General features: G+C 45.7%; 1 long non-coding RNA gene across 2 annotated transcripts in view; it reads right to left on the bottom strand.

Annotated features, from left to right (window-relative positions):
- Window positions 1–22,661, bottom strand: part of LOC144798606 (uncharacterized) — a 1,317,000-nt gene that overhangs the window by 648,762 nt on the left and 645,577 nt on the right. For both annotated transcript variants that reach the window (XR_013603577.1, XR_013603578.1), the window contains one exon: window positions 14,813–14,956. This is a non-coding gene — a long non-coding RNA (uncharacterized LOC144798606). The remainder of the gene's footprint in view (window positions 1–14,812; window positions 14,957–22,661) is intronic.

Below are 22,661 nucleotides of genomic sequence, written 5' to 3'. Positions count from 1 at the left end.
TAAATATATTTGGGAACGCTGGTTTGAATATAATATATATATATATATATTTTTTTTTCCTTTCTTTTTTCCAACAAATTTTAACACTGCACTCCAGGAAGGTGATTTCTTCAAACAACGTTTATTTCTTCAGTACACCTTACACCAGGGGTTCTCAAACGTTTGACTCCTGAGGACCCCCATTGAGTCACCACTGGAAGCCGGGGACCCCCAAGCAATTTGTACGAGTTAAATTTCAAACATTAAAACAGTAATTCGAAAAAAATACACATGTATGCACACAAAAAAAATACTCAAAGTACTAAGGATTTTGGGGCCAGATGTACGACCATTTCTTTTGGCGCCTCGCAATTGGCGACACATTGCGAGTGGCAAATTGCGAGTTGCTAAATGAAATGTACAACAGTCTGTTTAACACTGTTTGGTATTCCCTCGCAAATTGCGAGGTTCATTAATATTAATGAGCCTCTCGCAATTTGCGAGCCCATTAGGAATGCCAGCCCTCCCAGCGATGGTGGCCTGCTGGGCTCTGCAGGCCACCATGTCTCGGACTGCTTTTAAATAAAGCAGTTTAAAAAAAATGCAGCATGTTTACCATGCATTTAAAAAAAAAAGAAAATGAAACGCTTTTGTTTCATTTTCTAAGAGCAGGCAGAGGTCCCTGGGACCACTGACTGCCCTTAAAAAATAATTTTGGATGCATTTGCAAAGGGGAAGGGGTCCCCTGGGGACCCATTCCCATTTACGAATGCATTACCATCTACTTGAAGTAGGTGGTAATTGTGACTGTTTTGCGACCTCAAAACATTTGTACATGGTTTTGAGACTCGCTATTTGGAAGGGAATGCCCCTTCCAAATAGAAAGTTGCAAAACCTATTTAGAGAGTCGCAAACAAATTGCAACTCGCGAAATAGGCTATGTACATGGCCCAATAGGTTTTTGCATGCGCAAACGGGTTTGCGAACCCGTCCGCGCATATAAAAACAGATCGTACATCTGGCCCTTAATATTTTATATTGAAATAATAGCCCCTCTGTCACATGTATTTCACTTTTTTATAGCATCTCTCATACCATTGTAGGATGTCAGAGCACTTTACATCACACACATTGTTGGAAAGTGGGTTATTGGTAGGGGCAAATGTAGGTCTGCCACTGGCAATAAGGCCACTAACACATGATAGGACTCAGCATAGGTCTTAGAAAATTATTCCTTTGCTCAACCTTTGGTAACGTGGCTGCGAGCAGACAGGCTTAACTTCAAAGACAGGTATGTAAAGCATTTAAAAACACCATTTCAGTAAATAATTAAGACACAACACAAAATAAAAATCCAACACCAATTTATAAAAATAGGTAATATTTTTATCTTTTAAATGACACCAAAACGAAAATAATCCACTGTAGGGAACCTGATATATGAATTTTTAAAGATTAGTCATTTTCTAGTGCTTAGAAACCAACAGCGCCCCTTTAAGACTTTTTGTTTTCTCTGTCAGGGACACACCTTTATAAATTGTTCTGAAGAATTCTCACCACTGTAGTGGGCCGCCTTCTTCAGCAAGCGGGGTCCAGTTAGAACACCTTCCTGGCGTTCTGCTTGCAGGTTCCAAAGTATCCAACACACAATCCAAGGTTCTGGAATCTCCAAGAGGGTCCTTGAAAGTGTGAAACTTCAATGCTGCAATCCACTTGAACAAAACCCTTAAACAGCCACTGTACTCCAGGCTAGGGATTCTTTGTGGGGCTGTCCTGGTGAGCTCTGTTAACCTGTAGCTTGCAGGGAGTCCACTCTTAGTCCTTTGGCAGCAAGGTAATCCACAGGGCTGCAGTTTTACTTGGTGCAGTCTTCAGAGGTCAGGCCTTAGAAATCTTTGCACAGCAAACTTCGCAGCAGGGCACTTCTTGCTTCATTCAGTTTCAAGCAGCAGATATGGAGGGCTCTGCCCCTCTCAGATACTTATTCAAAATTCTCTGGGTCAAGCACCAGGTCACTGCTGACCAATGAGAGAAGGGCAACTCCTCCTAGTTATGACTACATCCTGTGGAGTGTGTCATTAGTTTGTCCCAGAATGCATCATCCTTCCAAATCCATAATGGCTGATTTTCCAGCAAGGAGGTAAGAGCTGGCTAAACACACCCCCTGGGATATCTCATTTCCATGGACCATCCCAGTAACATCTGCAAATTCCTTTCTTAAGCCTAGTCCTGACTCTGGGTCACAACTGTCATTGTGGACTAAAACCCAGGCCTCCCCTCTTGCCTTTGAAGAGCGTAGTTTACGACGCCACCTCCTGGCCTGGAATTCCTATAAAACAGATCACTGCCCTCCCAGCAGCCTGGCTAATCCACTTAAATCTGACCAATCAGGGCAGACCACTGAAAGGCTGAATTTGGACTTACAAACAAGAAAGTCTCATAACTTATTGTATGTACACTTTAGGAGAAATTCAACAATATAATATTGTTGGATTTACTACGACCCTTCTGGGAAGTCTTTGAATGGTCCGGCTAGTCCTCTCCTATCAATATTTATTAATCAATCACTTCCTACCATGTTAACCTATGGGCCGTGTGGTTTGCAATGGGGAAAATGACCTGCGCTGGTTAAATCTGGATTGTGGCGTAAACATTATCGGCGCCATCTTGTCCTTTTCAGATCCATACGTGTGCGTAAGCAGCAACCATTTTGATTGCCATGGCCTCTCTGCCCACTCCCGATAGCCAGCGTCTTCCTCTCCCCCTCACTCCCCAGCCTCGCAAGCATCCCCGACAGCCCCCGGTCTTTCCTGCTTGGGTCATAAACGCACCTCCAGCGCGACCCTGTCTCCGAGCCACATCCCGTGCTGAACCCCCTCACTCTTTCATCTCATTCATAGAACAGGCCCTTTTGATAACCTCTTCCTCCCTGCCCGATTGTCCGGCCTGACCCCAGGCCATCACTTAGCTCAACAGATGCAGTTTATTGCCCCCTACAGTAGGACCTCGCCCCACATCAAAGGAGCGGGGATTAATCAATGCCTTCACACCCCTAGATCCGACCGATCGCCCACATTCCTGTTCCCAGCGGAATGTCCAGCTGCGCGATAGCCATCATGCTGAGATTTGGGTGGGGACCTCTACTGTAGATATGTGTGAGAACGGGCCTGAACCGGGGATTCCAAAGATGCCTTTTTGAACTTCAAAGCAATACCACGGATGTCATAAATGTAATAAAGCCATAAACCTGTGTATAAGAGGCCAGGCCTCAGAGATGCGGTTAGAGCACCTTGAGAAGATACTCTGTTGTCTGATTTGACGTGTTCTGCTCCGTCGGAATAAACTCCTGTTTCCTGCCTTCCAGTCTCCAGCGCCTGCCTCTTTATTTGGTAACCGTGAGTTGGGTGAGAGGCGGCTAACGCCGGGCAAACCTTGAAAAGGGGTAATCGACCTGATCTGCCTGACCCCTTTTTCCTCAATTGGCGCCCAACGTAGGGCCCATCAGCGACACGTGGATCCAGTGGGAGAGGTCCTGACGACGGAGTGAACGACTGCAACGATCGGGAAGTGCACCTGCCCGATAGACCCTCGTCTGGCAGCCGATCATCCGAACTTCACTGGTTCCGAGCAGACCTCTCTCGAGTGATCTACGGTCCTGACTGGGAAACATCAGGAGTGCCACGACAGAAGATAGAGGACGATCGGGCGCTGGAATCGGAAGACAGGAAACTGTCCATGCGGTCCGGGTAAGGTCGTGTAACACGACAAACTGTGAAATATTTGATTGATTGATTGGAAAATACTAGTATTACTCTCCAAATTGTTGGTTCTCTTGGAGATTCTCTGTCTGCAAACGGAGAGGAATAGAAAGTATTCTCTCTTCCTTTGCAGGTAGTGAAGGGTAGGTAACGCAGGCTTTTGCCCCCGTTGTAATCCGTCGTGCCTATCTTTCTCCCCCACTGATTGATTGTTTGCCCGAACATTGTTTGTTCGAGGATTGTTTTCTCGAGAATTCTCTGTCTACAAACGGGGAAGGATAAAAGTATTCTGTCCTCCTTTGCAGATAGTGAAGAATAGGTAACGCAGGCCTTTGCCCCCGTTGTAACCCGTCGTGCCTATTTCTTTCTCGCCACTGATTGTTTGATTGAACGGACATTAATTGTTCGATATTGGTTCTTTGGAGGTATTCTCTGCTTACAAATAACGTGGAATAGAGATATTCTGTCTAGTCGTTGTAAGTAGTGAAGGATAGGTAGTGTAGACTTTTGTCCCCATTGTAACCCGTCATGCCTATCTTCTCCCCATTGTTCAGTAGTTGGTTCAGCCCGGACCGCTTATTAGAGGTGGATCATCCGGCTCCTCTGGAGGGCACCCCTAATAAGGATATGTTTTTAAAGTATGGACTAGTCGCCGTAGCTTATAGTAAGTTATGGCATAAATATACTAAAAAGGATCAGGAAAGTCAGTAGCCACTGATAGGATCCTTCGATGACGCAAAAATAAGCGTGCTGGAAACAGCCCTTTGTAACAATAAAACAATGCCCACTATGCTTGATAGTTTCGGCATGTGGCGCAAGGAGACGGAACAACGATAGAAAAGAAACGAAGTCAGACTAGAGAAAGAATTGCGAAAAGCAGCTCATTTAGCCGCAAGCAAGTTGAAAGAAGAGATAAAGGAAAGAGAGGGAGCTAGACTGAAGCAAGAATCCGAGACATCGAGCCAATGTCCCGTTAGAACACCCTCTACGCTTTACCCTGAGCTACCTTCGAAGCAGCGAGCGAACGATGATCTACTGCTAGGTCCCCCGATCATCTACATGCCCCCTCCATACGCCCCTTCCCAACCTCTAGTGCAACGCACGCAACCCCCTAGCACAGATGAAAGCAGTGCCAGAGCCTCGGTCCTCACGGCCTCCGCGCCGGCCGAGCCCCTTGTACTCAGCGCAGCGCAAGCAGCAACATTAGATGAGCCCGAAACTGAGAAGAAAGACTCTGCTAGGCTCCATCGATTGAGTAAGAATGAACAAGCAGGGATTGATAAGATCGCAAAGACGCTAGTAGAACGGAAAGAAAACGAAGATTACGTGACAGATATATGCAATACATATGCTGATAACCACAAACGACACTTTGTTGCACGTTTCTGTTACCACACCCTTAACGCCTATGAAGACCGGTATCGTAACAAAGGTCCTGAAAGCCTAACGACACTGTATAGAAAAGTCGACATTGGAGACGAGGGCGAAGGTGATGTGACGGACCTCTTCTCGTGCACGCTTGAAGTCTTCCGCCACCTCACTGAACAAAGATTAGAGGCCGACACCACGACCCCTGTAGCGACTGAACCTCAAACCTAGAGAACTGACACCATGATGCCAATAAGAGAAGCGGCCCCTTATTGGGTCCCCTCACGAGGACAGGGAACACACGACGATATTAACCACCAAGATGCGAGAGGGAGGGTAGTGTACAACTGGGTCTACCAACCCTGGGATCGGCAAGACATCCTGACTTTCCGAAAGTCCTTGCCCGATCTACGAAAGAACCCCACTGCCTTCTACACAGAATTAGGTACCGCCTTGGGTTCGACGATTATGACCCTAGCGGACATCGACTTGTTTTTCGGGCTATGTCTGTGGAAGCAAATCCGGAAAGTCGACCACCTTGAGCTGTTCGGACATACCTGGTCACAACTCGATGGCATAGACAAACAGCGAGAGCCCGGACAGAAACCCTTGAAATCGATTCTAGACCTGCCAGACAAAATAGTACTAAAACTGAAAACCATAGTACCAGAAAAGAAGGTGGACTGGTCGATAGTAACGGCTTGCTGCCAGAAACCACAGGAAGACGCCTCAGAATATTTCTCCCGGTTCGAAACGGTGTTCTCCGATTACAGTGGCCAGGACATGACCACTGCGACCGGACATCACTTGTTCGTCCAGAACTTTGTAAAAGGCCTGACACCAGAAGTCTCGCAAAAACTGCAGACTAGTGAAAGTAGTTGGGCTGCCTCCAAACCCGCGGCTATCCTTCAGATGGCTCAATACTACGAACGGCAAAAGAACGAGAACGATAGGGCGACTGAGAAAAAGAAAAAGGACTTGAAAGAACGAGTGATGATTGCTCAATTGCAAGGAGTGACTACAGGAAGGGAACAGTATAGAGGAAACTACCAGTCAAATGCTCCTAGAAATCCAACCCCTAGAGACCGCACACCCGCACCCGGCGCTCCACGAACAGACCTCGATGAGAACCAGTGTGCGTTTTGCAAAGGATTTGGGCATTGGAAGTCCCAGTGCCCGGTCCTGTTAGAAATGTACAAAAATAGGGACGCAAAAGACGTAGCGGGTGGGCCGAAAAATAGAGGACAGGGACGAGGGCACGCAAACAACGCCAGCAATGACAGATCAGGCAGACCGAACACTTTTGACCCCCCCGACAGAACCAATGCCAGCAGACTGACTGTGACGATGCCCACGACTGGGCATAGGACTGCCTAGGGCAAGGGAGGGATCCAGTCGAGCTCTATGTTGACCAGCAAGGTCCTTATGTCACCGCTAAGGTCCTAGGTACGAAGTCTCCATTTCTGGTAGACACTGGCGCGACACGTAGTGCGTTATCTAAACGACTGATTCCAAGGGCACCCTTGTCTGGCTCACGCATAACATCAATAGGCTTTGATGGAACGCCCTCCACTAACCCCTTATCCGCACCGGTTTCCTTCGACTTGGACAGTAACCCCACTGACACGACGTTTCTGCTTTCCTCCAACACCCCCGATGCCATTATGGGACTTGACTTACTGAAGCATTTCCGAGCTACTATCAGGTGTTCACAGGACGGAGTTCGAGTCATTCTGTACGATAACCCGACTTTGCTCAGACCTCATCCCGCACGACACATGTTCTCCATCTCTGACGCTGACGCATCCTTACTTGACTCTCTACCTCTGTATCTGTGGGCTAAAACTGACGCTGACGTAGGACGAATGATGATCGACCCCGTGCACATAACTGTTCGCCAAGATGCGATACTCCCAAAACTCCCACAGTATCGGATATCGCCCGAAGGTGAGAAGGCATTGGTAATGATAATCCAGTCCCTGGTAGAGGCAGGAGTGGTAGAGGAAGTAGTCAGCAATATTTGCAACAGCCCTATCCTACCCATTGTGAAGAAGCAGGGCGAGGGAGATGAGAAAGCGTACCGCTTCATCATCGACCTTCGAGAGGTCAACAAGGTAGTTGTACCTCAGTACCCCGTAGTCTCAGATATCGCCACCATTCTGACCCTGATTCCTTCCACAGCCACCACCTTCACTGTAATAGACCTCAAGAACGCTTTCTTCTCCATCCCCATCCACCCAGACAGCCGCTACCTTTTCGGCTTCACGTTAAAATCCCGCTCATATAGATTTTGTAGAGCTCCCCAAGGTTACACAGAAAGTCCCAGCATCTATAGCCAGGCCCTCAAGAGACAGCTGGACTCCGTTCAGCTACCGGAGGGAGTGGTGTTGATACAGTACGTCGATGACATCCTTTTGGCGGCCGACACCACTCCACTTGCAGTCACAGCCACCATCCAACTCTTGCGCTTCCTTGCGGAAAATGGCCACAAGGTCTCCAAGAGAAAGTTGCAATTCTGCCAACCCCAGGTCACCTACCTAGGCCACCTCTTGTCCAAAGACGGGAGAAAGCTTACACCCGATCGAATTCAGGCCATTCTAGAAACCCCTGTCCCAAAGACCCAGAAACAAGTCCGCTCCCTGGTAGGCCTCACCTCCTTCTGCCGGCACTGGTTGCCAAATTTCAGCCTCATTGTAGAGCCACTACTTTCCCTGCTAGCCAAAGATGTCCCCTTCCCACTCCCTTGGACCCCCGAATGCCAATCTTCCTTCAAAGAACTTCGAGACGCCCTTTGTTCTGCACCAGTCCTAGGAACCCCCGATTACACCAAGCCCTTCTCTCTCTACACTCACGAAAGGGAGGGGTGCGCTTTGTCTGTCCTGACTCAAACTATTGGCCCCAAGCAACGACCATGTGCCTATTTCTCTGCCACCCTTGACCCCGTAGCGAGATCCTTGCCTGCCTACCTTCGAGCCGTAGCTGCCGCTGTTGTCTCTATCCGACAAAGTGAGGGGATCGTACTATCGAATTCCCTCACGGTATTAGTGCCCCATGCTGTTGACACCCTCCTGAACCAGACTAAGACGCAACACCTGACTAGCGCACGACTGACTGGATACGAACTGACTCTGCTTGCACCCCACATCACGCTGAAAAGATGCACCACACTGAACCCAGCCACCTTGTTGCCTCTGCCCGAAAACGACCCAAATGTCCCCCCTATACATGACTGTGTGACCCTCACAGACGAACAGACTAGGAGTAGAGTTGACCTCCGAGACACCGCCTTCACAGACCCTGACGGAGAGCTATGGGTAGACGGCTCTTGCATCAAGCTCTCCGACGGCACCACCTCAGCTGCCTATACAGTAACGACAGCCCGAACAGTAATTGAGACAGCCCGCATCACACAACGATCCGCACAGGCGGCAGAACTGATTGCCCACACACGAGCATGTATTATAGCGACAGGGACCACGGCAAACATTTACACGGACAGCCAGTACGCCTTCGGAGTGGTTCACCATTTTGGACTCTTGTGGAGAGAAAGGGGATTCCTGACGTCCCACGGCACGCCCATCCTCCACGGAGATCTAGTCTCCGCCCTGATTGAAGCAGTTCTCCTCCCCAAACGATTAGCCGTAATCAAATGCCAGGCACACAGGAAGGTGACAGACTTAGTCGGACAGGGAAACGCACTGGCCGACATCACTGCCCGAACCACAGCTGAGAATAGGACGACGACACGCATGTATGTGACCAGGTCACAAGCAGAAAAATGGACTGACGCTAGGGAAACGATTAGGGACATCCAGTCGGCCAGCACACCTCACGAACTGACTGAGTGGGCACGGGTAGGCTTAAAAGACGATGAAGGCTGCTGGCGGACAAAAGACACAAACAAATGGTTGCTGCCTGACTCGTACCTGATTCCCATACTGACTATGGCACACTCCCCCGCACACATAGGATCTGCCCCCATGATCGAACTCATCTCCAAGGTCTGGCACAACGACAAAATCCCCGACTCAGCCAGACGCCTGGTCCAGCAATGCCTTATCTGCCTGCAACACAACCCTGGGAAAGGAACTGTGGTACCCCGGGGAGGGTTTGGGGTCCCCGACCATCCCTTTGAGGTCCTCCAGATGGACTACATCCAACTAGAAAGATGCCAAAGCCTGAAGTATGTATTAGTCATTGTGTGTGCCTTCAGCAAATGGGTAGAAGCCTATCCAACCCGTGATAACACTGCCATGACCACTGCTAAGGTACTACTGAAAGAGTTTTTCCCTCGCTACGGTCTTTGTTGAATTCTATGGAGCGACAACGGCCCCCACTTCATAGCTGAAGTTATCCAACTAATCTTGAAAGGGTTGGGTGTAAAACAGAGGTTTCATGCAGTCTTTCACCCCCAATCTGCTGGCTTAGTTGAGCGACACAACGCCACACTGAAACTAAAACTATCGGAGATAGTGGCCACTACAGGACTTAAATGGCCAGATGCCCTCCCACTGGCATTGCTATCGATGCGCTCCACTCCCACTAAGCACCATTTGACCCCCTACGAGGTTGTATTTGGGCGACCGATGAACCTCTGGACTGCCCCTAAACCGACCTCCATTCATGACGTCCCGGATGTCCTACTGTCTGATTACTTGTGCAAATTGACTAAAACGTTGTCTGTCATTCATCAGCAGGTGCAGCAGGCCATCCCCGATGCTTCCAGGGGTCCGGGTCACCATATCCAACCGGGGGACTATGTGCTGATCCGAAATTTCCAACGGGCAAAGAGTCTGGAACCCCGGTGGACGGGCCCCTGGCAAGTACTGATCACCACCCGGACGGCTCTTCGAGTGGAGGGGAAACGACACTGGCTGCATGCACACCACTGTAAGAAGGTCTCCTCGACCCTGGCCACGACAGAAAATGTCAGCACCCAAGAAGAGCTCCTGAACAAAGACCGGCCATCACTGAACTGTTATCCTGATACCGAGGCACTCGAACTTGCAAAATTGTCTGATCCCACTGTGCCATCCAGGGAAGGGTATTTCCTGCGTCGAAAGGAGGGAGCTTCGGCTAAGTAGACCACGGACTAAGTTGAATCTCAGAACCGTAGCCTAAACACAACCAAGGGTTACCCGGAGAGAAGCTAAACGAAGTCTGCGGTTCTGCCCACTACCGAGCACCTCGAAGATGATGGAAGCGCCAGATAAGAAGATGATGGAAGCGCCAGATAAGAAGATGATGAAAGCAACCGGAAATACCCACTACAGGAACCCAAAGACTGACAGTATGCACAAATCAAAGACAATTGCCCTTTTCATTTTCCTCCTCTTTTGCCTCCTCCTCATGACTTCCTTCTGGATCGTGGAAGAGAGCTCACCTGCTCCTCAGATATTGCTGACCACTGCACAGCCAACCACTATGAAAGAGCATCACCTGATCTCCCTTTCGCCTCAGCTCCGAGAAAGGCGTAAGGAGTTCTGGAACAATTCCTTCGTGCAACTGTTGCACCAACACAACCTTGCCGCCAACGCCACAAACTGCTGGATCTGCGGGTTGCTCCTGCATGCCACCGGACACTCCATCCCTTTCATCCCTTCCCCTTTCTCAGTTCATGGCTCCTGCCTTGCCTGGTTGATCCTCTTGCAAGAGAGCTACAAGGACAACGCCACTTCTGGTCAAACAGTGTCACACTTCTACCATGGGTTCTGGCTGAACAAAACCGGGAGGACATCTGCTCCCTTTTGTCCTTTGACCTCTGGTTCCTCCTTCCATATGGACATCCCTGCCAAGGAACGAGTTGAAATGCAGGTGTTCCATAATCCAGCCAGACCCACCTTCTCCTACCTACGGAAACGAACTGCTGCCACTCTGACTGTGGCTCTGTCTGTTATCAATGTCACGGGCCTCGTGTGCCTCGAAGGCCTGGGAACACAGCTGGTGGGTCACAGTTCCTGCCACATCACCAGAACATTGGACTCAATTGATCCCCCCTCCTTTGTTGCTTCTCCGAATATGTACTTTGTTTGTGGCACCAAAGCTTACACTTGGCTTCCAAAAAGTTGGGGGGGTACTTGCTACATCGCCTTCATTCTCCCTCCAACGTACGTGGCCCCAGCAAACCATCACCGGCAGAAGCGCGCAAGAGACATTGAACAAGCCGACTCCACCGGAGCACAGTTCCTGGATGCAGTGAAGGGACTTGTTCCTCTGTGGGGCCCAATGGCAAACAGCCGCGCCATCCGACACCTGACCCAGGCAGTAGAAACGACCATGAACATCACGGCTGACATCCTCACTAACAATACGGCCGAGCTTCAGGCAGTCCGCCTGGTGGCTCTTCAGAACCGCCTTGTTCTAGATGTGGTTCTAGCTGACCGTGGAGGAGCATGCCGCATCATCGGATCCAGCTGTTGCACCTACGTGCCAGATAACTCGCCCTCAGTCTACAAAGCAATCGAGCACCTCCACAGACTTTCCTCAGAGGTTCACCAGGAGCAAGAAGGATGGTCGCTTGGGAGCTGGTTTTGGGGTACTTTGAAGGACTGGGGATGGAGGTTGTTTACATTTATATTGATACCGGTCGTGGTACTGTGTGGGTGTTGCCTAGGTATTCAATGCTTGCCACCTTTGTGTTCACTCATTACTAACTGCATGTGCCCTAAGACTCCGAATTTCGAAGCTGAACGTATGAAAGCTTTGTATGATATCGAAATACGTAATATAATGGGGATAGACATAAATTGACAAGCTGGCTAGATATGTTGAAAAGGGAGGACTGTTAAAATCTGGATTGTGGCGTAAACATTATTGGCGCCATCTTGTCCTTTTCAGATCCATATGTGTGCGTAAGCAGCAACCATTTTGATTGCCATGGCCTCTCTGCCCACTCCCGATAGCCAGCGTCTCTCTCTCCCCCTCACTCCCCAGCCTCGCAAGCATCCCCGACAGCCCCCGGTCTTTCCTGCTTGGGTCATAAACGCACCTCCAGCGCGACCCTGTCTCCGAGCCACATCCCGTGCTGAACCCCCTCACTCTTTCATCTCATTCATAGAACAGGCCCTTTTGATAACCTCTTCCTCCCTGCCCGATTGTCCGGCCTGACCCCAGGCCATCACTTAGCTCAACTGATGCAGTTTATTGCCCCCTACAGTAGGACCTCGCCCCACATCAAAGGAGCGGGGATTAATCAATGCCTTCACACCCCTAGATCCGACCGATCGCCCACATTCCTGTTCCCAGCGGAATGTCCAGCTGCGCGATAGCCATCATGCTGAGATTTGGGTGGGGACCTCTACTGTAGATATGTGTGAGAACGGGCCTGAACCGGGGATTCCAAAGATGCCTTTTTGAACTTCAAAGCAATACCACGGATGTCATAAATGTAATAAAGCCATAAACTTGTGTATAAGAGGCCAGGCCTCAGAGATGCGGTTAGAGCACCTCGAGAAGATACTCTGTTGTCTGATTTGACGTGTTCTGCTCCGTCGGAATAAACTCCTGTTTCCTGCCTTCCAGTCTCCAGCGCCTGCCTCTTTATTTGGTAACCGTGAGTTGGGTGAGAGGCGGCTAACGCCGGGCAAACCTTGAAAAGGGGTAATCGACCTGATCTGCCTGACCCCTTTTTCCTCAGCGCCACTTTTGTAGCACCAGGGCTTATAAAACCATATTTTATAAGTATTTCCCAAATTTCTACTGGACCCCCATCCCCTGTGCAACTAGGGGAGACTTCAGGGGTTCTGAATCTGCAGAAATATTGCAGATCACCCTTACCCAATTCTTCCAGCATCAAAGTCGAATTTGAGCACCTCTTTAAGACAATGTGGGGAGTGAAATGTAAAATTTCACTTTACCCAGGCTTCTAAAAACTCATTTTATAAGGGCGCTCCTTATAGATAACTGACCCCCCACCCCTGGGATACCTAGGGGTGACCCTGGGGGTCCCTAATATGCAAAACATGGTAGATTTTTAATTTTTAAGGGCCCCTACCCTCAAAGTCGAGTTTGGGCACAATTTAAGGTTTAAAAGCTGTCCTGGCCACCAGTGCAGCTTTTAAACTGACCTCAGGCTTCAGCACTGCACACATGCTGATGCAGAGAATCTGCTGGCCTCTAAACTGCCATGCCCCAGGATACTGGAGACTTCTAGGTAGTTTCAATCCCCTGCCCTATTACATACTAGGGGCTTAGGTGGTAGGTCATGCCAACTACAGGGGTATCCCACCATACTATAGTGTACCCTAGTGTATGTTGGGTGTCTTAACTGTGTTCTAATGTGTTCCTTTTAGCTTGGCACGGGCCCTGGGCCTGGTTAAACAGAGCCCAGGGTCAGTCAGAGTCAGTTACCACCAGTTCCAGTCAGCAAAAAGTTGGGGGGTGCCCAGGGCACAGGATGACTTTGCAACACACATATAGAGACTTTGAATCATACATGTAAATCAGTGTGTATATAAAATGTTTAAAGAGTGCGTGGTCTGGAAAAGCACAAACTCAGGATTCAGAACATAACACAGTGGCTAGCATTGACTTTAACATTAAAAATGTTTTTCCACCCTAATATATCTTTTTAGCAGCATCAGGATAATGAATAACTGGGACAAAATATAAGTTACTAACTGGTACCATGCAGTTTGCAAGCAGCTCTTTGATGACAGTTTATAGGTCCCTCTGCTAGATTACGATTGTCACTTATGAAGTGCACAGTAAGAAAAGAATCTCTGTGACAAAAGCAGTAACCACGAACCTAGGCACATAAAATACTGCTTTTTAAGATGCATGTTACACGTTCTTTGCAGTAGGCACATTAACCCTCTGTGCTACATTAGTTAAATCAAAGCTGCCACTGAACAAAACTGTCCTCGCTATCCAGCAGGTACATTAATCACTGGCATTCTCTTGACACTTTTATTGTTGCTGGAAAGCTGCTAATTATACAAGAAACGTTTCTGTGCTTTTAAAACTGTTGCCTACGGACCCCCTGGGAATGTGTCACGGACCCCTGGGGGTCCGCGGACCACAGTTTGAGAAACACTTCCTTACACCATCACCACCGCATACGCATTTCAACCAGAAAGGACTTGCTCGCCGTATAGTGAGTCCTTCCTCTATTTCTACTTATATAGTCTTTCCCACCTATGCCCTTTATGAGAAATTGTGGGATTTGTAGTTCATATATACATTCTTATAACTTTAAACAATCGAACTCCAAAAATTCACATCATTTTATTCTATCAACAGTCCAAAGCTCTTAAGGTTTGATTACGTTTCATCAATGGCCTTAGATTTTATTCATAATGCATCTAAACTGCCCATATATATATCTTCAAGGTGAGTGAAAAGAGTAAATGTAGACTTACCAATATATACATTCCTTCACGATTTATTGGTAGCCATTTATTGCCACAGTATTGATATAACCATTATCAGACATACAAGCGGTAATTACTAATGCTGCATTCCATTCCATCTTTCCTTTGCCCACCGTGTCATCTCAAATAGGAACCAGCCACAGGCACATAAGCCTTAGTCTGGTTCTAATAGTAATTTTTCCTTGCAGCAGAACTCCAGACTTCATCTCAGCTTTATTACACCGCAAACACATTCAATCCGCCATACTCAGGCTGTCATGAAAATACAGCCGCACGTTACCTGGAAGTGGAAGACAAGTTTTTACTTTGAAGTGTGTCAAACTTAAAATCACCTACCAGTGCCTTGGACATTCTGTAAGTTCAAATCCAAGATAGTTCGGCGTGATCACAAACAGTGTTTGCACACATCTCCGCATTAGCGACCACTTCCATCACAGAGCGCGACAAACTTTTAGTAATTCATGAGTAGTTACTATGGACCTGAGAAGAAAAAGTTGCGATTATTAGACTGCATAGATTACTATGCATCATGTATATAATTAACTGCTATGAAGTGCAACACAGATTTACACAACACTGCATCAGCCAACCTATCCTTGTGTAAATCTATTTAAATCTAATTAAATATTAAAGTTTGCACAAATATTTTAATGGAATTCGCTGAGTTTGAGGCGATTGGTGGATACAAAATCAATCATAAAAAAACTGAAGTATTGGCGTTAAATGTCTGCTGCAATTTTCTCGCAGATAATTTAAAACAACAAGCTTATTCTCCTGAGCTGATTCGTTATCTGGGAATGTACGTCTCAAACCAATATGTGTATCTATTTAGGTTAAATTATGAAGCAACATTGAGTAAAAGATCTACTGGGAAAGTGGATACTTCTTCCCGTTACTTTGATAGGGCATGTTGTTCTTACAAAGATGTCAGTACTATCCTTATTAATATTTCTTTTCTCAAATAACCCAATCAAAGTCAATGCAGCTTATTTTAGAGAATTGGACAAATTATTTCGCCAGTTTATCTGGAATAAAAAAGCTTCAAGGTTGAAATTTTCAGTCCTTCAACTGGATACTAGCTGGGGTGGGCTGGCACTCCCCCATATTCGTATTTATTATGAAGTAGCGTGTATGGATATAGTGGTTCGGCTGCTTGATAATAAGGGATCTCTGGATAGCTTTTTCCTCAGTAAGATGGTCCATGAAGCTGGAACTCAGCTTTCCATCTTATTAAAAACATCAAAACTTCCAAAAAAGTAAGATACAAGATGTTTCAAGTACTTACCAGTAGACTTCAGAAATGTTATTCTCAAAAGGCCCAGTCTTCGGGATTTGAATATCTGGGCTTGACAGAGGACAGAAGTTTGGGCCTTTATATTCGCAAAAGCCATGTTAAACTTTGGTAATTAAAAGGTTTTAAGGAGTTAAGCCACTTTGTAATATGAGGTCAATGTATTAACTGGGAGGAGGTTCAGGCTAGATGTGAACGAGTAAAAACCTATGAAGAAGCTTATGCGAAAACGGTGGGAGCTATTAGAAAATGTATTTTAGTCTGGAAGTATTTTGATCAAATGGAAAGGGATTTTCCGGGGTAACAAATCTGTCGGATTTATGGCACTTGCACTTTAATCTACATTAAATGATCTTTTTTTCTAATGTATAATATCTTTGATGATTACATTTTCTCTTTAATGAAAAGGATTGTACAGTATGAATTGTATTAGTATATTTTTATTCTCAACTGCCTTCTAATATGTTTCTATCCAGCTCATTAAAAAATAAGTTTTTATAAAAATAATAAAGTTTCCAAGATTAATAATTTTGTAGTGCATTGTTGAAACAAAATCGGGAAGTGTTTTAAATTGTATTTTGCTGTCTGTTGGGGGCACAGGCGCCTCTCAAAACCAAAAGGATCCCTTCTGGATAAACTTCATCTTAGACAACATTCTTAATTGTATATCTTAATTGTTAATGAAACAGACATTAAACACTACTAGCTGTAGCCCAAACACAACTATAAAACGTATAATTAGCCTTTTTTCCTATATTAGTTCCTCCCATTGAGTGCATTTCTTGTAAACATACAATATCTGCTCGCTTTCTGCTCTGGTGGGACGGCCCTGCTTCACTAAACAGGGCTTCTGAGTCCCCGTTGAATTCCAGAATAAAACATTTAGGGCCAGATGTAGGTAATTCCTATTTACCGACTCTTAAATACCGAATCATACCGATTCGGTATTTAAGAGTAGGTAAATAGGAAGGAGGCATATGTAGGTAATTCTTATTTTTCAATTACTGAATCGGTAAGATTCGGTATTTACTGATTCTGTAAATACCGAATCGGTATTTCCCATTGATTCCTATGGGCCTTGAAGCCCATAGGAATCAATGGGAAATACCGATTCGGTATTTACAGAATCGGTAAATACCGAATCCTGGCAGGGGGAACGAGGTGTCACTTTGACACCCTGTCGCACCCCAATTGCAGGCTTGTGTGCCATATAGGATTGGGTGGTAAAATAAGAATTCATAAGGGCCTGTGAAACTGCAAACTGTGCCACCTACATATGGATTTACAGAATCGGTATATTTACCGATTCGGAAAAATACCGAAGTGGTAAATTTACCGAATCGGTAAATATACCGATTCTGTAAATTCCGAGCCACCTACATGTCAAAAGCCAAATACCGGCCGATTTCAGCCGTTGCCGACCGGTATTTGGCTATCTACATCTGGCCCTAAGGGCTTACTAAACAGATATCAGGGGACATAGAACACACTTTACACAGCAAATGCAATGTTGTTGCCCACTACATGAAGAATAAATGTTCTCAGAATGCATAATAGCACAGCCTCTTCCTGTTGAACTGAATGTCTGCGGTGCCCTTTTCTACACTTTGTAAAGAAATGAGAATTCGACATTCTTTCACAAATATGTCCCAGCTTATGATACATGGAGCATCTACTCAGAGCGGTAAGTTCACCATTCCCTCCTCCTGTGGATCACTGAGGTGTTTAGATCATGACATTGAGCCTGGCAAAGGTTTCCATGCGGATTCCTTGGGAAATCATCTGATTTATAACTTTGGAATTAGGACACCATATGGGGGAAGGTAGCACACAGTGCAAATGGACATTTTTTGTATTCTTATAGAACAGAATATTTTTCCCTATGGAGAAGCCCCTTCTCCTACACCCCACCACATCTGGGGTTGATGTGTTCTCCTCGCCACCCTGGAAGGAGTTTTACACAAGCCCTTTGCTGGAGTAAATTTCCGACCGTTTCCATGGTGGGAAGGGATCAGATCGTAGTTTGGGAACGGTGACACATGTCCATGGCAACAAACCTTGCAACGCCCACCACTTGAGTGGGATTTATAGCTGAAGGTAGCTTCCTACTACTGGTGAAGATCTCCGACCCCATGAAAGGGCTTACACCTGTCTGGAATACCTTTGAGAATTCCTGGAAGGCATGGAAAAGATAGAAACGGTTGTCAGTTTACAACCAAATGTATCTTGTAAGTTGGGCCCCTATTCTTTCACTTGCTAAAGCATAAACACTGGTGTAGGCTTACAAGATGTAATAATGAACTGAGCTGCCCCTCTCTTACCATTTGTGGAAACAGCAGACCTGTCAATTCCTATCCTAAACTCACACTCCCAGAGGACATACGAAACACTTTAAAATTATTCCATATTTGAAATTCATGATGGAAACGAGTAATAACCGAGTGAAAAATCTATTACTGCTGGAAATTGATTCATCTATAGCAGAGTTCAACAGCAACCTGCTTAGAATTTTGTCTTGTACTCTTTCTTGTACTTCCTATTTGTTGCCCTTACATGATATTATAGTGCACTGTGAGATGTGTTGCTTTTGGTATATTTTTACTTTGAAAATCAATAAAAATTGGTGCATTACCACGAAGTGCAGCGTCTAACCTAACTCAGGGATGCGCTATTCAGGGCCTAAAAAAGGCCCGGCAGAGGTCTAACTATGACCCAGACTGGCATTCTATTGACATTATTGGGAATGGTGTACCTCCACAATTCAGGTGAAGGAGTTGCCATTGTAAAAACGTGATAAAGCAGGCTGCATAAAATGATATATCCCAATCACATGTACTGGACAATACTATTAATAACATTCAATCTTACAATAATCGTCAACTAACACCGTAGAGAATTACCCTCACTATCCAGAACTGTGAAAACATTCATGAATACATTAAACAACGAATACATGAATGACTAATTCGGACTACATGCACCCACTACTTCTGACAATGCGGTCTTTTACATCCTTGTAAACTGATTCCGAATTGTGTGAGCTTTTGGAATTCTGTCTCTGAATTTTCTGGTTCAGAAGTATCTTCAGATAATAACGTTTGAATCATACACGTTTATCTAAATTCTGACTCCAACTTTTGTTAAAAAAAGCACCCAGCAGCTTTTAAGACCCAAATGAATGAGTGAAGCTATTAACCTATACTTTGAAAGTTGAAAAGTTTAGGTTAATAGCTTCACTCATTCCTTTGGGCCTTAAAAGTTGAAAAGTAAGCAACCTGATATAATATAATGTAATATACTGTACTATAATATAACATAACATAATACAATATAATATAACATAATATAACATAACATGATATAACATAATGTAATATAATATAGTTTAATATAATATAACATAATATATAACATGATATAATATAAAACAATATAATATAATATAATATACTATAATATATTACATTATATTACATTATATCATGGTATGTTATATTATATTACATTATAATATAATATAATATAATATAATATAATATATTATAATATAAGATAAGATAATATTATATTATATAACATATGCTTTCTAGTACAGTCCTACGGTTCCTGTCCCCACACATCAAACCCTGAGCTTTCTTAACAATCAGTCCTTTCACAGGTATACATAGAAATGTACCTAGAAATCGTCTTTTCCTTTGACTTTTTCTGTGTAAGGGACCACCCCACCCCCCATGACTACGAGCCTTCCACATTTCTATCCCTTTACCAGACGGTCAAATGTGCAGTTTTTAATACTTTTCTGTAGGAATTCAATAGGATTTTCTGCTTCTGAAAAAAAAGATTTCTTCCTACAACCACACCTTGCTTGTTTCCTGTCTGGTGGTGCTGAGAGGATAGCCGCGCGTGTCTCCATCACCACATACTGATGCTCATCTTCTGTGATTCTTCTTTCAGGTAACTCCCTTAGGATCTTCATTATTTCTCTAATTCTATCATTATCAAAGGCCCAGCTTTAACTCTTGCCTTGTCTCCACCGTTCCAATCACCCTGTCCATTAACTTTGAAGCGTATTGCCCGTCTGAAGCCAGCAGCAATGCCAGTAGGGTGGCGAGGTGAAGGCTAAAACTGAGCGTTGCGAGTGCTCGAGTGTGGTGGTCAAGCAGACACCGGTGAAGGAATCACACTGCAGGAGCATCAGCAGAAGATCAGGACCATGACACAAGGACGAAACACAAGAACGAAGCAGAAGAAAGAAGCCGGGGGCTTGATGTATCAAAGACCTTCCATGTCTATGGCGAACAAGCAGATACATAAGCGGTAAACCCGACCCGCTCAGAGGTGTAAACTGGAGGAGTCGCAATGTAATAAATGACAACACCAGGATACCTTATAACACTTGAAAGGATACACCACCTGCCAGGAAAAAAAGGGCAGCCTGATGGGTTGTCTTGGTTCATTTGCAAGAATAGAGCAGCTTTAGTAACTGAGTGGGTAGGATGCCATGAACAACAGTGATACCACAGACCCAAATGCCACCTTAAGGAAAAACCAAAAACTCCACCTACAACTACTTCGGGGACCCAAGCACGAACTCCCAGAGCACCTCGATGACAACTCTGAGCAAAGCCAGAAACCCAGGAGAATGTGCAGACCAACCGTTAGTAACTGGCCTCTAGACACCAGGGCCTCAACACAATCTAGGCGCTATAATGAATAAGACGGTGAACTGCTCTATACTGCAACCTAATCGCCCTATTGGTGCAGATATACTTCAGTGGCGCCCAGAGCTGACACTAAACTGTAAAGCTGTATTTATCAACAGGAAAGAAGTTCTTTATTCTTAGAGGACACTCTCATGCAAGAACTGCCCTGAAAATTCGAACCGGACTCGAAATCTCAGGAACAATTCAGGTGAATGCTCTTTCATGCACAGATCACTGGTCTGAAATCCCTTCCATTTTACAGCGCACAGACAGGAAGTGCGTCATCGGAAACACTGTCTCTACTGTACCTAGGCAGTGCATTCTGCAGGGTGCTACACACGACCCAGCATAACCAAAACCAAAACACAAGCTCAGAGGGGCCATGAAAAAAACAGCCTCAATTTAGGTTTTTGTAATTATAAAGTGAAACATGTTGTTTAAAATCTGCGTGGCTTCAGTTTGTCAGACATCACTGCCTATCCTTTACTCTCTCATGCACCCCCATGCACTAGAGACCTCAAACTGTGCCTCTGTCTAACACAAGCCTGGTTTATGTATACACAATGTCTCGTGCATTCCCATAAGGAAAAATACGTTGTCTCCAATCCATGCAGCCACCAATCAAACCCCATAATCTCAGCATTTATAAGGACCTCTTTGATCACAGGCAGGTGTCAATGTACACACAGCCCACTCATGTCAATGACATCCAATCTCCTCTCTTTAGAGCTCAGGACATGGGTCTGCTTGGATTCCTTCCCTGCGTGTATCCTCAGCCCACTCCCTTCCTAGTAAGCATGCACCACCACAGGCCATGTTGCATTTGGCCCCTGTAGCATCCTTTTGCTTTTCTCCTACAGGCAGTCACTCTGCTAAAGAGTTGTGTTTTTAGCTTCTGGACTCTGATGCACAATTCTCACAGGTGCTGGCTCTTATGTGCCCTTTGGACAGAGTTTGTCTCTATCTCAACAAAGAGCACACCCTAAGCAGCTCCATACATCCAACCGCGAGTATGCGCCTTGGGGAACAGTAGGCAACAAGCTTTTTGGTGGCAGGGGAGTTTGTTGTTGCAGAATTTGCTGTACCCCTGAGAGTGATATCTCTCATTCACTACTGGAGGGAGGAGATCCACCTTGGTGGAACGGTCACGTCTAACAGCTCTGCGTGTGTAGGGCGGTGGATAACACGAACTCTTGTGCATGACTGAGACCCCTGCTAGCAGGAAAGGGGGAATGTGTTCCTTACACTACAAGTCACTCACTGCCTTGTGGTATTGTTGCCATGGTTCCTCCCAGGAAGATCTGTGGTGTACCTGTAACTTCCCACATCCTGAAAAGGGCTCATTTGCCTTGGATGTCCTGGCACCCCCTTTACATACTGTTGACCATGAAAGCATTTGGGATGCAGAACTTTGACTGAAACTGGCAGTGGTTTGTCAATCTCAGGGAAATGCAGGTAGTTTAGTTTTGCCCGTGATAGTCTGCTATTTCATACCTGGTGCAGGCTGTCTGAAGGTGGACCCCTCTACAGCTCTAGGCCACAACCAATCATAGACTGGAACCCTTGACTCAATGCAATAAGAAGCTTTTGACCTTGAACTTGCCCTCAGCCCATGTGCTGATGTTTCTCACAAAAGAGAAGGGTTCACTTCCCATCTCCATCCAAATGGAAACAAGCTGCTGGTAGGTTTGTCTGGAAGGACTGCCAGCATCCCTGCTGAAGAGGTGTCTATAGTGACAATAGCCCCCTAGGATGATGAAACGGTTAATATCACAGGACAATCTGCCCACTATACCCAAAGAAAGTGTACACTTTTTTTTGTTTTTAGAGTTTTATATGGCGCAAACTAGAATCGAAGATATCAGGTTTCAGAGTGCTTTACAAGAGCACCAGTTGCGTTACAGAAAGACACATTCATTTTGTTTGGCACGGGGAGATTAAATGATTTGCCCAGAATCACAGGATGTTGAGCGTCGTTGCCGAGACTCAAATCCGGTTCCCCAGCTTCGAGGTCGACCGATCAAGCCGTAAGGCTACATCCTCACTGAGATAAAGAAGCAAAGATGGTGAAAGAGTAGAGCCAAAGGCAGTGGAAGAGCAAATATAACTAAAGTACAGGTAAGCAACAATGAAGGAGAATACTGCAGGGTGGCTTTAATCCACTGCAATGACAAAATATTATTTTCCTCCA

The sequence above is a fragment of the Lissotriton helveticus genome, chromosome 12 (assembly GCF_964261635.1).
Source record: "Lissotriton helveticus chromosome 12, aLisHel1.1, whole genome shotgun sequence".
Taxonomy (NCBI): Eukaryota; Metazoa; Chordata; class Amphibia; order Caudata; family Salamandridae; genus Lissotriton; species Lissotriton helveticus.
The sequence above is the reverse complement of the archived record's forward strand: the minus strand, read 5'-3'. Positions and strand labels throughout refer to the sequence as shown.